Genomic DNA, 21,265 nt, shown 5'->3' on the forward strand with positions numbered 1-21,265 from the left:
ACCCTAATTTGTCATATAATATTAATTTTAAATAAAACTAAGTTTGATTTGCTCACGGATTAGTTTATTATTCAATTATGAAACTATATTTTTCACACATGGTATAATCATCGAACTCAAGGTTGAAAAAAGCATGTAAAAAAACATATTAAGTATTAGGTTTTAACATGTAACCGGACACTGGACAATTTCTTCCAATATATTATGTCCGGTTCAAAACTTGTCAAACAGGTGGCAACTCGAGGCAAGACTACATGACGGAAGAATAACGGACAACTACTACAGCATTTACTCACTGACTCACGTCATTAGATAACAAGATCGTGACACATGAAGTATTATTATACGTATGTGGAAACAAAGTGCTATCGCAAGTATTGTGTTTGGCAACTTCTTGAGAAATACAGATTTCCCCAAGAATGCACACATCCTCGACGTGACAACTTCTTAGTACGTTGAACTGATTCGGAATTTAGACCAGGAAGCTGATATGATTTTCTATGAAATTGAACTTCGTAAAAACAAACAGTGTCATCCATTCAGGGACATTTTCATGTGTGATTAGCGTCGTACTAAGAAGTTAACTAACGCCTGGTGCTAACTTCCGTATTTAAAATTCATTAATTATGTTATCTACGTTTTATATGGGGGAAAATCCAGCCACGATTTCTCTGTAGGGTTGCCAGATTTTGTGAACGAAAAACCAGGAGACCGATCTCAGGCTTTTCCCGACTACTACTTAGAATTTTCCAGTTCATTCTATAAACAGTTAACACAAATGAAGCCCCACGTATAAAGAATGTGAAAAAGTAACGTAAGAAGGGCTGCCTGGCGTCCCTTATTCTGAATTCCGATTTGTTGCGTTTAACAAGTCCTAAATATTGCGCCAATGACGACACACACTCCCATTTATGATTGAAGAGATGCATTTTTCTGTGTTACGTCATCACCTGAATCAGAAACACTACTTAAAAGAAATACAAATTTAGCATTTAGCAAGAAAAATACATTTACGCTAACTCAGAACGACAAACTAAAAGTAAATTCTTTAAAGATTTGCGCAGGCTCTGCAAAAGTTTGACAGAAAAAAAAGTTCAAAATTAAACAAGACACATACCTTTATGTGTTTAACTGCTACTTCTTGTGCTAAAGGAAGTTGTTAGGAAATTTAACTTCAAAATTTTATCAGATAAAGGAAAACCAAAATTATTGAATGCGTGCATAGCATCTTTTAGAAATATTTATTCACACATGGGAAAGTATACTAAAGACAACTAAGTTCAGCAATTGTTGAAGTCGGATTTCAAATGAAACTTAGATGTAAAACTACGGATCTAAATATGACACTCGTTTAGGAAACCTCCCATATTACTCCTACAGTACTAGCAGTGAATTGTTCGAAAAATGAAGCAAATTCTTCACATCAAATGTATAAAACACGTAAGAGATATTTCGGACATAGATTAAGTTGCGAAAGTAATATAGCGAGCAAAAGCTTTAAATACGCCTTCCCAAAAACACGTGTTTTGCTATTTCATTTCGTTTTGTTTTCTTTTAATCAATAAGTCATACATGAAGCTCGAAGGAAGACGAACGTATGAATCGGACACGTCAATATATAAGATACAAAGAAATAGTTATTACATACTAACTAACTAACGAACTCTATGGCCTATGGAACCCGGAGATTCAATGCCGCGTTCACAAAAGCTCTCCACTGAATTCTATAATTTGCCAACTTCTACTTTGTATTCCTATTTCTGAGAGATCCATCTTAATATTGTCTCCCATCTGCACCTAGGTCTTCCTAATGGTCGTTTTCCGATTGGTCTTCCAGTTAAGACTGAAAGCGTTCCTACTTTCTTCCCCTGACCACCTGAGCCTCCTAGATTTAATGACCCTAACAATGTTTTGTAAACCGTATAAAATATGTAGTTTCTCGTTATGAAGTTTCCGCCATTCCCCATTCCCGTTCCTCTTGGGTCCGAATATTCGTCTCAGGATCTTGTTCTCAAATACTTTTAGTCTACGTTCTTCCCTCAGAGTAAGCGACCATGTTTCGCAACCATACAGAACAACAGGCATAGTTATCGTTTTATATATTTTAAGCTTCAAATTCCTCGACAGAATTCGCGACGACAAGAGATTTTCAACTGAATAATAACACGAATTCCCTGCTTTTAGCCGACATTTAATTTCTTCGTGAATATGGTATTCGTTGGGTTAATATTGATCCTGGATATTTGAAAGTATCCACTTTATCGAAAGTATTATTTGATATTTTAACGGATTCATAATTTGCCGTATTACGATCCGCACGAACTTCTATGTATTTAGTTTTCTCTGCATTTACTTCTAAACCCATGTCCCTGCAAACATTTAAATAACATTTCTGCATTTCTTTCTATTGTTCTCATAATATCCCCTATTAAATTTACATCACCAACATACGGCATAACCTGGTGAATACCATTCAATTCTAGGCCCTGGTTGCTATCTTTGATTTTCCTTATAGCGTATTCCAAAACAAAGTTGAATAATAATGGCGACAGCGCATCTCCTTGTTTCAGGCCATTCTCGACGTGAAAGCTAGTGGACAAGAAATTTCCTACCCGGACTTTACTTTGGGATTCATTTAAACAAATCTTAATTAATCTAATGAGCTTTATCGGTATTCCAAATTCTGTAAGAATGTTGTACAATGTTTCTCTCCTAACCGAGTCGTAGGCGTTTCTAAAATCAATAAATAGTTGATGCACCGGGTATTGTATTCGCATTTCTTTTCGACTATTTGTTGAATGGTAATTATTACATACTAAATAAACAATAACGCTATGGTGTTATATGAGACAAAATTACACTATACAATCTACAAGCTGTATTTAACAGACAAGTATTCACCTACTGAATAAAAACAATTGTCCTATAGATACTTCTTTGTAACTGATTTAAATACATTCATTGACTCAATATTACAAATATCTTTAGGGAGGTTATTATATAATGATGGACCTAAGTATATGGGACTGTTTTGAAACCAAGGATGTTTTTGAAACAATGCTGTATGGTGATTTTGAATGTGGAGATTTTCCCTATATCTAGTATTATTTTTTTAGTGGCAAAGAATGCATGAAGATTCTGGCGCGTGAAAATTAATAATTGCAATACATAAAGACGTGGTAGTGATATTTGTAGTCTTATAAAAAGTTTTTACATGGTTCGTTTGCTCTCGCATTTGCTAATACTCTAACAACCTTTATTTTTTTTTTTTTTTTTAAATACAGAAGATTTGTTTTTACTTCTTGAATCATTTCCTCAGAAGATAATGTCATACACAATATTTTTCCACTGATGTAAATTTCTACTGGCAAAAATTATGGTTTTATTATTAAGGTGTTCTAAATTACCTTCCGTTGCTGAGGTAATGTTCGCAAAGTTCTTGAACTCTTTTCCGCTAGGTCGTAATGTGTATACAGACGCAGTTAGTATGATTTCCAAAACAAAAATACTGAAGCTAACAATGGATTTTTTTGTCACTGTAAGGCCTGCTTGAAAATAATAATAAAAGTGGAAATTTAAAACCACGAGTCGACACCTCTTTCAAGCACATCTTATAAGAAATGTCTGATGTGGGAGAATAGAAGCTTAAAACAACACTTTCAGAGTAGCTAAAATCATCCACTCTTAGGCCAATATCTTGACTTTTCCAGCTTCACGCATTCTCTCTTTATATATATATATATATATATATATATATATATATATATATATATATATATATATATATATATATATATATATATATATATATATATATATATATATATATATATAGTAATACTGTTACTATATTGTAACAAACGCACGTATATGAGTTTTACGTATTTTCAATCTGAAGAACGAAAACAGGGACAAACAAGCGTCCCGAAAGCCCTTTTCGGGACAGTTAATTCTTTCATTGGAAGCCGGGACTGTTCCGAAAAACCGGGACGTATGGCAACCCTAATTAGGATTAGCCAAGGTTTATCTTAATGGGCAACCCTGTGGAAAAGCAGATTCATTTTATCATTAATTTTGTTAATACAGTGTCCGGCAAAAAGACCTCCCGTATTTGGAGAGGTCTCTGTGTGAGTTGCGGTGGGGATACGGCAGCGGAGGAATACCAATCGATAGCGGTTTTTTCAGTAGTTGCAATAGCGTGGCACGGTGAGCATCGTGGGTTTGTTGTGGAGGAATATATTCTTAATGGTGGTTCTGTGATTACTACTTAGCGAGCATTTTGCATTCGGTTCGGACTTGGCCGACATGATTCTGTTCCGGATAGAAAAACAATTCAAGTTTGGGTACAAATCTTTAAAGCAACAGGTTCTGCACAAAGAAAAGAAATCGCCTGATCGACCTGTATAAGTCCTGAACGATTTGGAAATTGCTGAAAGAACGCTCTGACACGAGCCACATTTTTCTTCATTTTAGGATCGGAACTCGGCCAGGCGATTTTTCTTAGTACAGAACCTGTCGTTTTAAAGTTTGACACAAACTTAAATAGTTTTTCCACTGAACAGAATCATGTCGGCCAAGTTCGAACCGAATGCGTAATACCCGCTGAGTAGTAATCATAGAACCACCATGCTCGCCGCGCCACGCCATTGCGACTACTGAAAATAACACGTATACCGCTATCGAATTATACCCCTTCAACCGCTGTATCTCCACCACAACACACACAGCGCTCTCTCTAAAAGTCCAAATACGTGAGGTCTATGGAACCTGTAGTTCAATTTTATACTTTTGTTTGGTTCAGCGTTTAATTTGAACATTCAACTGTTTTGAATGACATTAATTCCAAGGATCTTATAAAATAGAGGATCTGCCCTTACAACAAAATCTTGAAGGTATACGTCACAGTTTCTCCATCCCTACTCTGCCCACTCCGCCCAATAGGATCGTAATGTTTTGAGCCAACAATCATGGCGGAAACGAAAGTAGCCAATCAGACTTGCTTATGCTCGGTTGTTTTTTGGCTTCATCGATTTAATAGGATGAAGATACATATGGGCAGATCCTCTATTTATAACATCCTTGATTAATTCTAAGAATGTAAAATAGAGGATCTGCCCATATGTATATTCATTCTATTAAATCAATGAAGCTAAAAAAAAAAAAAAAAACCGAGCGTCGGCACCTCTGATTGGCTACTCTCGTTTCCGACATCGTCTGATTGGCTACTTTCGTTTCCGCCATGACTGTTGGCTCAAAACACTGCGATCTTATTGGGCGGAGTGGGCAGAGTAGGGATGGCGAAACTGTGACTTATGGCTTCAAGATTTTGTTGTAAGGGCAGATCCTCTATTTTATAACATCCTTGATTAATTCTTACACAATTTATAAAGAAAATAATAGCCAAGAATAATCAATAATTCTATGCCAATAAGTTAAATATATTGAAGAAGAAAAAGAATATAAAAACAGCTAATTTCGAAACACTACAGCTTTGACATTCAGAGAAGTATCGAAGTTACTCTTACAAACTTAACACATTACTAATAATTAAAGATATCCTAAAGCTACGAATACTACTGATTGGTAAACCATAATTTTAATGTTCTATAAATACAAAGCTGAGTCATAAGTCTTGCAATATTTTCAGATGTGAAACAGCAGCTGAATGTATACGCTGTGTCCGACCCTAAGTACAAAGTAAATCTGACCCAAGAGGGTCTGATTGGCATGTAGGGACTATTTATCATGGAGGCCACTAGTTCGTGAGTATCTTCAGTCTCCTTTTAATGGTAGTCAATTTTGATTATCACACGACGATTGTCAAATCAATTCAGTATGTCCCATTACAAGTAGTTCGTCAGATTCACGAATGCAGAGAACGACCAGGAGCTGCTGCATTGTGCCACATGAGTTGACCCCAACCCCAGGCCCAAAGAGAATAGATGTGTGGCGACAACTGCGATAACTAGATACATTATGCGGGTTGTCACATGCGACAAAAACTGGATGTTTTTCAAAAATCAAAATGTGCAAAAGCTGTAGTTTTGCAGAGCGCCAACTAAAATAAGTCGTCAAACGGCCGTTTCGAGCATTAAGTCAGGTGTGGTGGAACTACGATCCAAAAATAGTGGATGTAGTTGCACAGTGTCATCTATCGATGTTGTAACCATTTCAACTAGTAAGCCCGGTAGCCTAAACCTTTGGTACAATCAGTGTCGAATTTTTCATCGTGTTATGACATGTTAATTGACTTCCAGAGGCAAAAGAGTGAGGTCGTGCCGCGCGCCGTTACTGTTTATTCTAAGCTGCAAAAAAACTACTAGAGAAGCTTTACGAAACATCAAAAGTAGTGTATGGCGATGAAGTGGTGACATTGGAGACGGTTTACAAGTTATATGAGCGATTCAAAAGCGGCAAAGAGTCGGTTGAAAACGAGCAACGATCGAGGCGTCCTTTCCTCGGCAAATGGCTTCCTTCTTCACCACAAAAACACGCCGTGCCACACCTTGCTTTTGTTCCGCGGGGTTTTGGCCGAAAAAATATTCCTGTTTGTCCTCATTCGCTGTGCTCCAGATATAACACCATGCTATTTCTGGCTCTTCCCAAACATTAAAACCGTGCTTAAAGGAAAACGTTTTGACACCATTCCTGACATTGAGAGGGACGACAGAGCAGCTGAACGTCCTTCCGAAAGAAGCCTGCCAGAAATACCTCCAGTCGTGGAGTCAACGTTGGGATAAGTGCATTGCTATAGATATGCTACATTGACTTGATCCCTAGTCTTCCGTTGCAAGCGCTGCTATCGGCTGAAGAAATTCCACTCACTTTCTCTCGCTTAGCAACAGCTGAACCCTTATTGGCTCAACGCGTGGGTGTGTGTGAGGGTGTGAGCGTTAGTTCGCATTTTTGCCACGGCTCAAGACATTTTGGCAGCACAATAGAAAGGTCAATGGTTTGAAGAAGATTAAATGAAGTTCCATGTAAGCTTACTACTGTATTTCTAATAAAAGTATTCATCGTATTTTTAATCACACCTCGTATATTTGCAGACACTACTGCATATGTAAAAACCATAATCCTGCTTTTAACTTAGCTGCAGTTATGTAATAAAGTCGTTTTTCCTGATTCATAGTAGGGTCGATCATAAAATCGTGAAGCACCACCCATTTCACATTTCTCGTAAGTGCAATACAATTAACTTAATTAAATCTTTCACGACTAATGATAAGTCTTAAGTATTTTACGACCAAAAATGTTATAATGTATATGTGCTTTAAAATTTATAAGTGCAGCTTTGCGCTACGTAATACCATTTTAAAATCTTTTCTTGAATATTTTATGTTACATTTTCTAACTGCTACTTGGTGGCTAGTCTTTTCCAAATCCTTCTCCAGAATAAAAGACAAAGCTTTGTTTGTAATCGCATGAATGATATTCGAAGGTAAACTTATAAATCCTTATGCAGAGTCGTTTTCAGTCCTGTATTAAAATCTTGACTAAAGCGTGATGCTAATTTCCGTATTTAAAACACGTTAGTGAAGATAACAGCAATTTATATCGAGAAAGGCCAGCCACTAGATTTCTGCAGAGTTAGGTCATATAACAGTCATTTGAAGGGTTTTTATACATACATATTCACACACACACACATCATATATATATATTAAGAAACATGAGACAATCACGTGATTTAAAGCAAATAAATAAATAAATATATAATATAGTCAACACAGGGATAATTTGAAATGAAATTTTATTTTCATACTGCTATATTTTCGACACAATCACTGACTGTCAATGATTGGGGGGTATAGCTCAGTGGTAGAGCATTCGACTGCAGATCGAGAGGTCCCCGGTTCAAACCCGGGTGCCCCCTATTTTTTATTAATAATTAAAAACGATAGAGGCGTAATTAGTACACTATTCATAATCCTTGCAGTAAGATATACAATTTAGTGATTTCATTGGAAATATCCAGTAGGGAAAGCATGTGTTTTTAGAAACGGAGAATGTACTCCCAAATTTGAATTTTGGTTTGTACTAGGGAAGATCTAGTACAACATCATTTGTCACATACCTAATAAAACAATACCGTCTCAAACAATATTCTATCAAATGCTTTTGTTTTTCTCTATTGTCTTTCTTAACGGTTGACGGTTTTCACTCAACATATTATTCCTTAAACGTACTTGTAATTAAAAAGTTCACCAATTAAGAAAGAATACTACCAAACGCAAGCAGCTATATTGTCCTGAAGGCGAGTACTGTTGGAGACAAACTTAGAGATCTCTTGCCCCAACCACTACCCATTTTCTCCTTTACAATCCAGGGCTGATCTTCTCTTCAATGTTGTCGTTCTTCCGTAACCTTTCATAAACTGAACAAAATTCAGCATTTTTTATAAATGCAATGAATGGAAGATAAAAGAAAGGAACATCAGAGAGATGTGGCAACGTTGCATTTCGGGCAACGGGGTTCATAAATCTCTAACAAATGTCTCCAAGAACAGGAGGGAGAGTTTTGAGGACTTTCCAGATTCCAGGAAAAAAAGTATCTGCTTCGTACACTAAAGACCCTATCTTCACGAAAGTTTTCTTATTGAGATGTAAATACCAATCTTCAACATCGATGTCAAATGAAACATTTATCATAGTGCTGGGGGAATTAATGGCAAAATGCCACATTTTGCCTACTTTTAGGTTTACCGCTCACTGGCGACAAAACAGTTGAGCAACTATCTTGTCGCTGTCGCCTACAGTCAGCAACTTCACGGCGACAAAACATTTTTGTTGCCACACCCTCGCTCACTGGCGACGGCAACAGAAAAGTTGCCGGGCATTTGATATCACAATTTGGCGGGATTGGACACAGTACGGTGGACTTCGAAGAATGCGCTATTGTTTGTGCGCTATTGTTGAATTTAAGAAGGAAGAAAAGAAGAAAAAAAGAAATATTGGGTACATCCTATATAGAGAGTGAGAGTTGCTAAGGGAAAACGTTTACACGCTATATTGTGATTTACGCAATTATCCCTCGAAGTTCTTTAGCTACTGTAGAATGAACGTGATTACCTTTGATGAACTGTTGTCTCTAGTAGCACCAGCAATAACAAAGATAAACACAAACTTGAGACTAGTTGTACCACCTGAAGAAAGGCTAATAGTGACATTAAGGTAAGCATGCACTATGTGTGTATTAGATTGATTTACCTGCAATATAAGCGTTAATAGTAATCAGACCGCGTAATGACATTGCTCCATTTAGTTGTACTGTGATATCAGATTCAAAATCTAATAGATTTCGGTGGTAAAGCGTTCACTTCTGGTGCATAGGGTCCCTGGTTCGAGCACAGCTCGCGCTAAGTGAGGTTTGTGGTGGGCAAACACCGTGTGGATGGGTTTTCCCATTTTCTCCCACTTTCTTCATTTTGCCATTTCATTCATTCCCATCATCACCGCCTCCTTTAGCCTACCAGGCATAACCGTGGAACAAAACTCCAAGGTTTCATTTTATTTTCATTTCAAAAACTAATAGATTCCCGTGTAAATACCTGTGTAATTTTTTTCTTTGCTAGGAAGCTCATTCCAGTTTCTTACAATAGCGAAACACACTTCCTTCCACAATTTCTTCTTTCAATTTATATCTGAATATTCTTGCAAACTTTTTTTTTTTTTTTAATATAACGCTGGGTGTTTCTCTATTTCCTCAATCTTTCATTGTCTTTATCACTAATTAGACATACGTGTATTAGCTTCCATTGCGAACACTTTTTTTCATACTCTACACACGGAGCGAACTGTTATGTGAGAAAACTTGTAGAAAACATCTATTTTTTATCTCTCTGCTTGGACGTACTGTACCTCGGCAACTTTTCTGTCGCCGTCGCCGCAGTGAGCGGACTCCCATAAGACTCAATGCATTTTTAGATGTTGCCCAACTCTTCCGTCGCCAAGTTGTTGCCGTGCTATCGCCCTGCTTGGCGTCACCTTGGCAACTTTTCTGTCGCTGTCACCTCAGTGAGTGGACTGCCATAAGACTCTATGCATTTAGCCAGAGCAACAAGATAGTTGCCCGACAAAATGTTGCCAGTGAGCTCTGGGCCTTAGATTTCTGAGACGACAGTGCTAATTGAAATCTATTTATAACTTTGTTTTAGCATTCTGCCTTATAGGCTGTTTCAAGTTTAACAGTTATTTAACCGTGAATTCAGCCAACCTGTATCATGAAGGTTCCATGGTGTAATGGTTAGCACTCTGGACTTTGAATCCAGCGATCCGAGTTCAAATCTCGGTGGAACCTGTATGTTTTTTTTTTAATTATCCAATCACTTACACAAAAATATTTTATATAATCAACATTATGTTCACTTAATTTTTTCTTTCCAATGGTGTTCACATTTCTGCTCTTTCAACAGTGATTCCCAACGTTTTTGCCTGACCATGTATTTTACTGAACATTCACGATGTCGTGACACATTTGTTTATTTTTTAATTAATAATACTGGTAGTAAAATTATAATAATGTAAGCCTATAAATTTGTATACAGTAGTGACTCTATATAGTACTGAGGATTGTGACTGCCGTTGGAGACATTGACTGGTACAGTCTTTCTCAAAATTAATTTCAATTACTTATTAAATGTTTCATGAGTTTTAAATACTAAAATTTCGCGATACACCGGTTGGGAATCATTGCTCTATGGAATACACACAGAAGTGTCAGTGACTTCTTTTCTCAACTCTTCCTTTAGCGATCCACAAAATACTCTTTTCTTCTTATATATGTTTTCTTGAGTACAGTGGCGGATCTTGAAGGTAAAACTGGGGTGCAGCTATAACTCAGACTATGATAGGTATGTTACGAGTTTACAATTTTTCATGAGTCTTGAGAAGTTCCCAACTTAACTCTCTCCCGATAGATATTATGGCAAGCTTGGACATTGACATTGTAGACCTCAAATATTGTTTTACACATTGCATAACAGAAAAAAATGCAACTGATAATCTAACAAACTATATCTGATAGACATCTAGATCTAATGTGTCAAATATTTTCCAATAAAGAATAAAAGGCAACGCTTAGTATGAGTTTTCAAAATTTATAAATAATAGGTTCAATTAGTTTTCGTCACTCAAAAAACTTGGGGACTAGGACACCCTGCCCTGGGGTAGATTCACCACTGCTTCAACGATTGCTATAATCGCTTTTATGTCTTGTTTACACTTCAGGACTTTGCTAATAATAGTATTTGAAAATGTAAAACTAATCATTTATGCAACTTTTTTTCTGTTGAAGTTCTATTGTTGACACAACTCGGATACGTTAACGTAGAAATTCACACCTGTCTGCTGTGGGCTCAAGTCGATTTTTGACGTACGTTTCGAGTTCATTTTCTTTTAAAATTGCTTATATAAACCATTCTGATATTTACTGTCTGATTTAATCATAACGATACGATTGAGATACATCCTAAAAATATACCCAACTGTTCGCGAAAATTGCAACATTAGGAAAGAGATACAGTACGTGAGTGTAGTAAAAAATTATGCATCGGATTCTTCACATTGCTGTACTAAAATTATTACAATCTCTATACAAAAGATAGTGGTGATAGTGTTTTCTATACGCTCATAATTCTACTTCCAGAAAACACATGGAAACACCTTCAATTTTGCTTTAAATTCTGAGCGTGGGATATTAATCCTTGTGCACGAAATAATCCCGTTTCACTCAAGAATAGAATTGGTTTCATGGACAAAGGCTTACATTAATCTTGAAAATCGAAGAAATATTTTCCCTCTTGCTTAACAGTCGTTTCAATCAATCTTTTTTGTTTACTACTTTATTTGTGTTAAACATTACGTTCTTACCAACTGCTACCCCCCAGATTTTGTTTCCATTTAACATGCTGAGTTATTTCCAACGACAATACAAAATTTTATCGCATGAACGGAGATTAAGTTATGACGAAATGAAATTTTAGGTGATTGCTATATAGTTCTTCAGTATAACACAGATTCATTAGTTTACAATTCACTGCTGCTAATTTTGCTTCAATGGGGCTCATGCAGGTGACAATAGAGCTTTCTTGATCATAGATTTACGCTTAAAAAGGACTTGGCGCCAAAACATCCTGTACCAGCACATCCCCTCACAAAAAAGAAGTGTGTTTCATTCTTGTCCGGAACATCAGATGTTATCAATCAAGGAATATTTTCACTTGAAGTGGCAAAATACCCATTCCTAGAAGATAACCATGATTGCATTGCAAGAAGTAGAAATGTAATGCATGCCCTGAATTTGGCAATGTATTCCTAAACATTACTTGGGTCATTATTTTGGATAATGGAAAAAGATCATAGGCTCTAATATGAAATCAATTGAGTAATGAATGAATATCAAGAAGTAATTGTTTACACACAGAGGGAACACTAAAAAATATTACGCTATTAGCTCAGCTCTCCTGCAATGCATCCATATACGAAGTGAGTCCTTGTTCTTACTCTACAAGCTGAAGAATAAGAGCAAATGAGGGTGAGAAGTGATCTCCATAGTGACCTTTTGGGGATTGACAATTTATGATCACGTGTGATTAGATACAGAATTTTAGCTGAGAAGCTATAAAGAGGATCTGAGCTGGAGGACTAGATTGTGGGTCTTAGCTGGAAGGCTAGATAAAGGATCTTAGTTGGAGGGCTAGATAGATCTTAGTTGGAGGACTAGACAAATTATGTGAGCTGAAGGGTTAGATACAGAATCTTAGCTGAAGGGTTAGACAGAGGATCCTAGTTAGAAGGTAGGTAGAGGATTTTAGCTGGAGAGAACTGAAAGGTTAAATATGGCGGGATTTTTTGAATTCAATCCATCTATGTGTTTCACCATTTGTCACCGTTAATGGATTCTTCCATGTGTAATTTACTAGTTCAACAACAACATTCAAGACATTTACATGCCTGTTCCATGTTTTTACAGTGTCTCAACCAAATGATTAAGGTGAATGCAGCAATTGTTCCACCTTTTCTATCAGATCAATCTATAGCCAATCTATGGCCAGTTCGGATGGAAGACAGACACTCTTTTTCGTGCTCGGAACCTCAATGTCTACTCCGTTGTGCACCATATATATCTATCTGTCTGTCTATCTGCGTATCGCACAAACACTGCTAATCACTGGGAAAGAACATTTATTTGATCATGTTTCACCCTCTATATTCTTGACGATACCATATTCACTTAATACTGATTTTATGACACTAGCATTGAGGTCAGCAGAAAGAAGGACCACACGTATTTGTATACATGTATGACACTCACTTTCATTGTGTAGATCACCATATTTTCTATATCGTTCAGTGGTCGAAGTGAGACGGTATGCGGTGGTATGCCATACCGCCTCTGGTATTTCAATGATGAAAGCATACCGTTTCTGGTTTTCCAATGATTAAAACTCACTGGAAAGTAGATAATAAATACCTTTAATAAGTCCATTTTTACACAGTAATTGATTAATAGCTTTGCACGTAAAAAAAGATTTTATTTTGTATGTAGAAATAATTTCTAAGTTGACAACACAGATATTTTTGTTATCATTTTCCTACCTTTTGTTTTTAAAATGAGGTATCTTCAAGGAAATTAATCTAGTTTTATATTTTGATGTGCCATATTGAATTTTCTTTCTTATGTATGTGTATCGTCTTGCTTTAATGCATATAAATGTGTTTTGAGCATAGGTGGATTTAGGGGTTGTCTAATGTGGGGGGGGGGTCGGATCTTTCGGGGGTTTGTATTATCTCTCAGTCGAGTGAGGGGTTCCGGGAGTTTTCCCGCAGAATTACTAATACAAAATCTCGGTTTTAAAACATTTTCATGTATTATTCTCTATAATGTAACATAAGGGGATATTTTTTAAATATTTTTTTTCAGAAAGTTCTTGGCGGAGATCAAAGTCTCTCCATGTCCCTTCCGTAACTATAAAGAAGCTCTCCAATGATTTTCAGTCATTATGTAAATGGAAATGCAATCTTTCAGGCAACATACCCTCACTGTATTGCAACATTTAGATAGCCGATATGTCGAGTCAAAATCGTAATAAAGCATACCGCCTCTGCTTTTTTCCACTTCGAACACTGATATCGTTACTATGAATAAATGATTCGTGGCATGTACTTCGCAGAAATATATTACAAAATCAAATAGTACGAAATTTACTATAAACAGATTATACCGGTATATTTTTCAGTGTATTTAATTAAATCCCAGCAAGCTGATTCATGTGGAGTTTTAACTTATTTTCAACCCGTTAGAATCTGTGTAGCTGCAGAGTGAACCAGTTTCGTTGAACTGCCGAACACTGGTTTGTTGAATCATTAGACAAAATATTTCCTACTTAGCTGACCTTGTGAGTAAGAAAATAATAATAATTTGTTCAGTTGAATACCAAAATTGCACTCACTGCACAGCGTCTCTTAAAAATTGATTCTGCTGTGGTATCACATACGAAAACAATAGACTCAAGTTACTTATCCAGAGCACTTGGTGTACAGTCTAAATCCAGAAGGTATTGAAGTAAAAATCTGTATTGACTTCTGAGTTCTGAGTACTCACTTTCTTTCCCCAGATGGCATAGTTGTTTTGATACTTCGAACTTCTAGATACTTCTGCTGCCGTATCCATTGGTTTAAAGAATATCTGAAAAAAAAAAAAAAAAAAAAAAAAACAGTAAAGTGTTACTTATCATCATTCAAATCAAATTATAAAAGTTGGTGCAGGCAGAAGTTGGTTGAAAGCCTCACAACCTCGTCAAGGTCTCCACCGTTTGTGAGGGCCTACTTTTGACTGGAGAGGGACGTAAGATCGTATGCACCATATAACCTTACGCCGGAGAACCAGACTCTAGCAAATTCCTTGATATTTCACTTAGCAAACCCTTTGGAATTCCTTTAATGTCAAAGATTTTGCTGCGATACTTTATCAAGTAACTTGATAGTGAATGATAATGAGATGAAAGATGGGAAGAATTCTAACAAATTCCTTGGTATTTCACGTAGCAAACCCCATAGTATTAGGCCAATCCCAAAGAATTTGCTGCGATACTTTAGCAAAGAATTTGTTATTTTCAGCAGAAAAGAAGGGCATGTAGTAGAAGGATGCTTGTGTGTGTGTGTGTGTGTGTGTGTGTGTGTGTGTGTGTGTGTGTGTGTGTGTGTGTGTGTGTGTGTGTGTGTGTGTGTGTGTGTGTGTGTGTGTGTGTGTGTGTGTAGTAATCTAGAAGATGAGAAAATAGGAAAATTTTTAAAGAAAGTGTTATATGTAAGCAATGAGAGAAAGTGAAAATAAATGAATGTATCCTTCTATGGTTATATAGGAATATTGTTGTAACAATTAATGTTGTTGATACCTTTATTTCTTTAACTATTTTATAAAAATTCTACTAAACACATACATTCTTACATATTTTATTACAATTTAGAATAAAATATGTGTTTTGTGTCTGTTTCCTGTGGAATCTTGAAATTCATGAAACATAAAATAGTACAAAGTACTTCTAAAATTTTCATGTAATAATTTTAAAACGGCTAATCGTATTTAAATGAAACGCCTACCGTTCGAAAGAGGAAATGTCCAACTTGATATCACCCTAACATTTTAAAACACATTTTTCTGACCAGAACAAAATGAGTTATTTAATAATTATACGATTTTTGTTACAGTTTCAAGGACCTAACGTCCTCTTCATCAGACATTGAGAAGTGTAGTGAGTGTGACATGAAATACATAGGGGAGACGGGAAAAAGGCTCATGGACAGATTGAAACAACATAAAGATTATGATCGAATGAAAAGAGAAAATAATGCTATTTACAAACATGTGAAAGAAACATGACATAGGATAGGTTGGGAAGGGGCTAAAGGTTTAGAAAGAGAAAAAAGAAAGATTATTAGGAAGTGGAAGAAAGCGAGAAGAATAAAGAAAGAACAAGAGGAGAACTTAATGAACTGGACAAGTGGTATGAATATACATGAGCAATGGGAGAAATTATTAGAAGTGATAGAAAAGAAAAATGCATAAGACTATTAGTGCAATTTGAATATTTCCAAATTTCTGTTATTTTATTTTATTTTATTTTATATAAAGATAAATAGAATTGTAAATTGCATTGACAATTAACATATATTAACAATGTAATTATATGATATTGTTACATATTACAAATTTAAATTTTATATATATAAAAACAATTAAAATTATATAAATGAAAATGCTAACTAACGGCTGAGGAAGATATAAGATTTGCTGTCATCTGTCTTTTCTCAATGTCTGATGAAGAGGACGTTAGGTCCTTGAAACTGTAACAAAAATCGTATAATTATTAAATAATTCATTTTGTTCTGGTCAGAAAAATGTGTTTTAAAATGTTACTGTGATTATCCAGAACCATGGAGTATATTTATTTGATATCACCCGTTTATTAGTTTTTAAAAAACAATAGAAATTTGTTGCAAAATGCAAAATCATTACAGTTATATCAAATTCTGAGTTCACAAACATTCAATGTGGTCTCTTTCGGTCGCATGAAAGAACAACTCGATGTTTGAGATCTCATATCTTGAACACTGACGGGACTTAATGAGTTGGCTAATGGTTGGCACCACGAGAGATGTCAAATATGATTAGCTCTTTTCAGACTAGAACACTTTGAAATCGGATAAAAACTTTGGAGACATAGTGTATAACAAATAACAAAATGCACAGAGCTTTGTTCAAAAGCAGCACAGTCATTGCGGTCTTGACTGTCAGCCTCTTGTAATGACACTTATTGATGTAATTTGATGATCGAATTGTCCCAAACTGATTGTGAACTTCTACCCGTTATTTCAGGAGGACTTATACCAGCTAGGACCAGTGGGACATGCAGACTTGGACATCAGATTCTATGTGAGGATCATTTTCCCGATTTAGAAGTATCTCAATAATATGCTGGGATCCATAAAACGATGCTAAAAAAAAAAAAAAAAAAAAAGATGCACCACATCGATAGCCCAACTAATACCAAGACTTCCAGAACCAACTGGAAGAGAGGCCTATATCCATGCATTACTATTTGTGCTACAGTTAAGTCATGTTTCCCGTCCAGTTTTCAAACCGGAGTCAAACTTCTCTAGTAAATCGACTTCGCGCCAAGGAGAGCAGTGTAAAAATAGATTAGTCTTCGCAACCAGAGAGAGGCTAGGGGGCTTGCCCCCCTAAAACTTTTCGTGGCCCCTCCAGGTCTCAATACAAAATAAATTATTAACTATTTGATTTTGCGAAATTCCTAAGGATCCTACTTCACACTTCATAAAATTTGGGTATAATCCAATATCTGCTGCCATTTGAATATTGTGTAGCTCACCTACAACTGTAGCAGGATCTTCTGCTATAGTATCATCACCTAAATACCAGATATTTAATTCAATGTTAATGCTAGAATCCATGGATTGAATTGTCATGACGAAAAAAGCGGGGCCTAAAGAATCTCCTTGTTATACTCCACGTTGCGAAAGTATAATGTTATCAGCTAGAAATAGGTTACTTGGTTATGCATAGCATTGATAGATATAGTGATAAATCGATGGAAAATTATTTTTATTTGAGAGTAGTATTGCATCTCGGTTCAGCCCACTGAAAGCGTTACGAAAGTAATTTCGAAAAATCATTTTGTTGTGAATGAGGAAAAGAAAAATAAATGCGATCAACCTATGCTGCGGCTTCGGCTCCATTGGGGACGTATACTCCCAATTGATGAGGATAAAGGGAAGTTGCGATGGATTCTTTAACTCTGGAACATATCACTTTTGCTTATATCCTTCTCCAAATGTTGCCCACTGCAATTGGTCGAATTCCACCGCTCTTCTTATTAAGTGCGGTAAATGACGCTCCAAAAATAGTTGGTCTTATTTCGTGAGGTACATTACCCGAAAGGATTAAAAATGAACTAATTCTAGAGTCATTGTGGTTAATCTTTCTTTTGAATCTGATTCGGGATGTAAAAGTGAGTCCTTAAGAATCGAAGGACAGAGACTATCAATACCTCCAGCTGATCCAGATGGGAAGAATTTTATAGCATATCATGATTCAGAAATTGAAACTCTTGGTGTGTTACGCTGGTCTTTAGGAAGATCTGGTAAAGCAAAGGTGTCAGAATGTGAAGGGCGTTTCTTCTTAAGTGCTTCTAAAACAGAGCCATTAGGCATGGCGATGATATCTTCAGAAATTAATAATCTTTCTGTACCTGTTATGTCTCTACCGTTGAGTTCGTTTTCGACTTTCTTTGGTGTTAAGGGATGTTGGATCAGAAGAATGTTGAGGTTTGTGCTTTTTTTTTTTTTTTTTTTTTAATAATGATGGGGTAACACATCTCGGTGAGAATCATCCTATTGGCGAACTCTTTGCTTGACTCAAGTCGTTAAGTTTTTACTTGATCTAATTGTGACGGAAAATTGAGTACTACATATGGGAATAATAGATTGCTTCTGTTTATAGAGAGAGATACCTATAAACAGAGTGATACCTACTGATGACGGAGTACCTCTTGGGGGGACTCTTCTTAGGAAAGGTACAAAGGATTTTAAGTTGACAATTAGGTTACAGAACTCGGATATCTGATATTTTATGTTGTCATTATCATATTCAATTCATTTGATAAACAAGAATTACAATTCAGAGGTGACTTCTGTTTGATATGGAAGGCTTATTGGATCAAAACATCCAATATGTTTCTCAAAAAATTCCTTGTAGGCCTTATATCTGGAGAACTACATATAATATAGCCAAACCCAAACTATCACTTAACTCAGTACGATGTGTTTATTCCATTTTTTAAAAGAAAAACGAAACCTAGATTTAGGGTCCGTTCAAAAATTTTGTGGTCCCTGGTCCAAAAAATCCAATATATTTCAATCAAAAATTTTCTCGTAGGCCCTATATCTGGAGTTGCATATAGTGTAGCCAAACTCAAATTATCACTTAACTCAGTATGAAGTGCTTATTCTGTTTTTTTTTTTGTTTTTTGTTTTTTTTTTTTTTTAACGAAAATTCGATTTAGGAACCGCTCAAAAATCTTGTGGCCCCTGATTCAAAAATTAATTATTGGCCAAGATCGCAATCCTCTGATCCATTTTTTGGATCATTCCTAAAATTCTTGTTTTTCTTATAAACACTGTTCCATTATAGTTAGAGATGTAATAAAAGAGTATTTAGTTTTTAGATTATTCTTTCCCATATTTCGAAGACGCATAAAATAATAACCTCTCCTAATACAGTAAAGAAGATTACGCCTAGAAGTTTCAATTTCGTTCGGTAGATGTCAACCACTGGAGGGTGTTTGCTGCCATCGAACGGCGTGATACGAACCTCTAACATTCTACAAGTGTACACCTTTGTTTCAATAGAAGAAAATAGGATATGGATAACCACCGTTAAAGTTACAGTTACTCTTGAATGTTGTTATTACTGTGTCTGCTACTGACAATATTTTCACAACATAGCAGTATTGCCAATTGGTAGACCTATGACATTTTTTTTTTTTATCACAATAGCTATCGATTTCTTGTCAATTACAATTCAAATTTGAAAATGAGAACGTTAAACCCAAATCTCAAATTCCTGGACAATTCTGCGTTCCAAAGAATTTTGTCGGGACACCGAGACACTAGCTCTTAATTATAACCAAGGATGTTATAAATAGAGGATCTCCCCCTATTAAATCGATGAAACCCAAAAACAACCGTGCATAGACACGTCTGATTGGCTACTCTCGTTTCCGCCATCGTCTGATTGGCTACTTTCGTTTCCGCCATGATTGTTAGCTCAAAACATTGCGATCCTATTGGGTGGAGTGGGCAGAGTAGGGGTGGTGAAACTGTGACGTATGCCTTCAAGATTTTGTTGTAAGGGCAGATCCTCTATTTTATAAGATCCTTGATTATAACCCCGTAAAATACAATTATGTTTGCCAGATTTTTTAAAGAAAGAACAAAAAATATCTTACGATTTGTTAGCCAGGAAAGAACTGAACATACGTGATATTGACAATTTACAAAAACAAACATATGTGATTTCACGTTGTAATGCAGAATAATTTTCATTGGAAACTGGTACTGTTTCATTAAAAACAATTGTAACATATAAAACACAAAAAGTATTATAATTTCCTGTGAGAGATCGTGTGGCTCGAATTCCATATTAAGCCATAGATTCTCGTCTCATATAACCTCGACATTGAAAGAGACGTTACCGTTACTGTCAGTTACACTTTCTCGGCTTTGAGTGTATGTCTGATGTGGATCTTTGTTAGAAATGAAAATGAAATCTTTAAGATTTACGTCCCACGGTTATGCCGGTTAGTCTAAAGGAGACGGTGATGATGAGAGATGAGTGAAATGAAGAAAGTGGGAGAACCCCGAGAAAACCCATGAGCACGGTGTTTGTCCACCACAAAGTCCACACGGCGCGAGCTGGGATCGAACCAGTTCTCCCAAGGACCGGAAGTGAACGCTCTACCACTGAGACACCGCGCCTCCGATCTTTGTTAGAAGATCCAAGTGTAACATGTAAAGTATTTATTTTTATGAATATTACAGTCTTGTTCAGTATTTTATTTTTGCCACCTCTCTAATCAATATTTTGATTCTAGTAACTGTCTTATTGACTTTTGATAGCAGTAAGTGTTTTGTTTCCTTGTAGTGTTTTACAAAATATAAAGCTAAAATTTAAATTATGAATGCCTCCTGTGAGATTCGAACTCACGACCCCTGGTTTACGAGACCAGTGCTCTAACCACTGAGCCAAGGAGGCGTGGTTTCAGTTAATCAAAAGTTTCAAACCTTCAACATTATTTTCATGTACACTTCTTTCTTTCACTGTACTGTAAGCAAAATTTAATATGTATTAGATTTCGTATGCAAAGGAACATCAATTATTATTATTTTTTTTATTTTCACAATAATAATATACTAATAATAACCTACACTTAGGAACAATTGTGAAAATGATTGGGATCGCTGTTTGCTTACCGCGAAAAATTAACACTGCCTTTATTTATATTTTTGCTCTATTTTGTAACAAATTTCCCACACACTTCTCTTAGGCCAGCTCGAACTTCTTTTCCACAACAATGTATACATCTCTCACCCCGGATATAGGGCGTAACCCTCTCAAGGGCACTAGATGTTGGCTAGCTTAAAAAACTAACGAATTATGGTCAATTTTCTTCTTTATATTTGAT

General features: G+C 36.0%; 3 non-coding genes across 3 annotated transcripts; 2 read left to right on the forward strand and 1 right to left on the reverse strand.

The window, feature by feature from the left end:
* The first annotated feature begins 7,804 nt into the window (after nucleotides 1-7,804).
* TRNAC-GCA (transfer RNA cysteine (anticodon GCA)) lies at nucleotides 7,805-7,876 on the forward strand. Its single transcript has one exon. It is a non-coding gene; the product is annotated as a tRNA-Cys (tRNA).
* A 2,351-nt stretch (nucleotides 7,877-10,227) lies between these two features.
* Nucleotides 10,228-10,299, forward strand: TRNAQ-UUG (transfer RNA glutamine (anticodon UUG)). The gene has a single exon. It is a non-coding gene; the product is annotated as a tRNA-Gln (tRNA).
* A 10,463-nt stretch (nucleotides 10,300-20,762) lies between these two features.
* Nucleotides 20,763-20,835, reverse strand: TRNAT-CGU (transfer RNA threonine (anticodon CGU)). The gene has a single exon. It is a non-coding gene; the product is annotated as a tRNA-Thr (tRNA).
* Nucleotides 20,836-21,265: the final 430 nt, after the last annotated feature.

This window comes from Thermobia domestica, chromosome 14 (genome assembly GCF_964235325.1).
Source record: "Thermobia domestica chromosome 14, izTheDome1.hap1.1, whole genome shotgun sequence".
Taxonomy (NCBI): Eukaryota; Metazoa; Arthropoda; class Insecta; order Zygentoma; family Lepismatidae; genus Thermobia; species Thermobia domestica.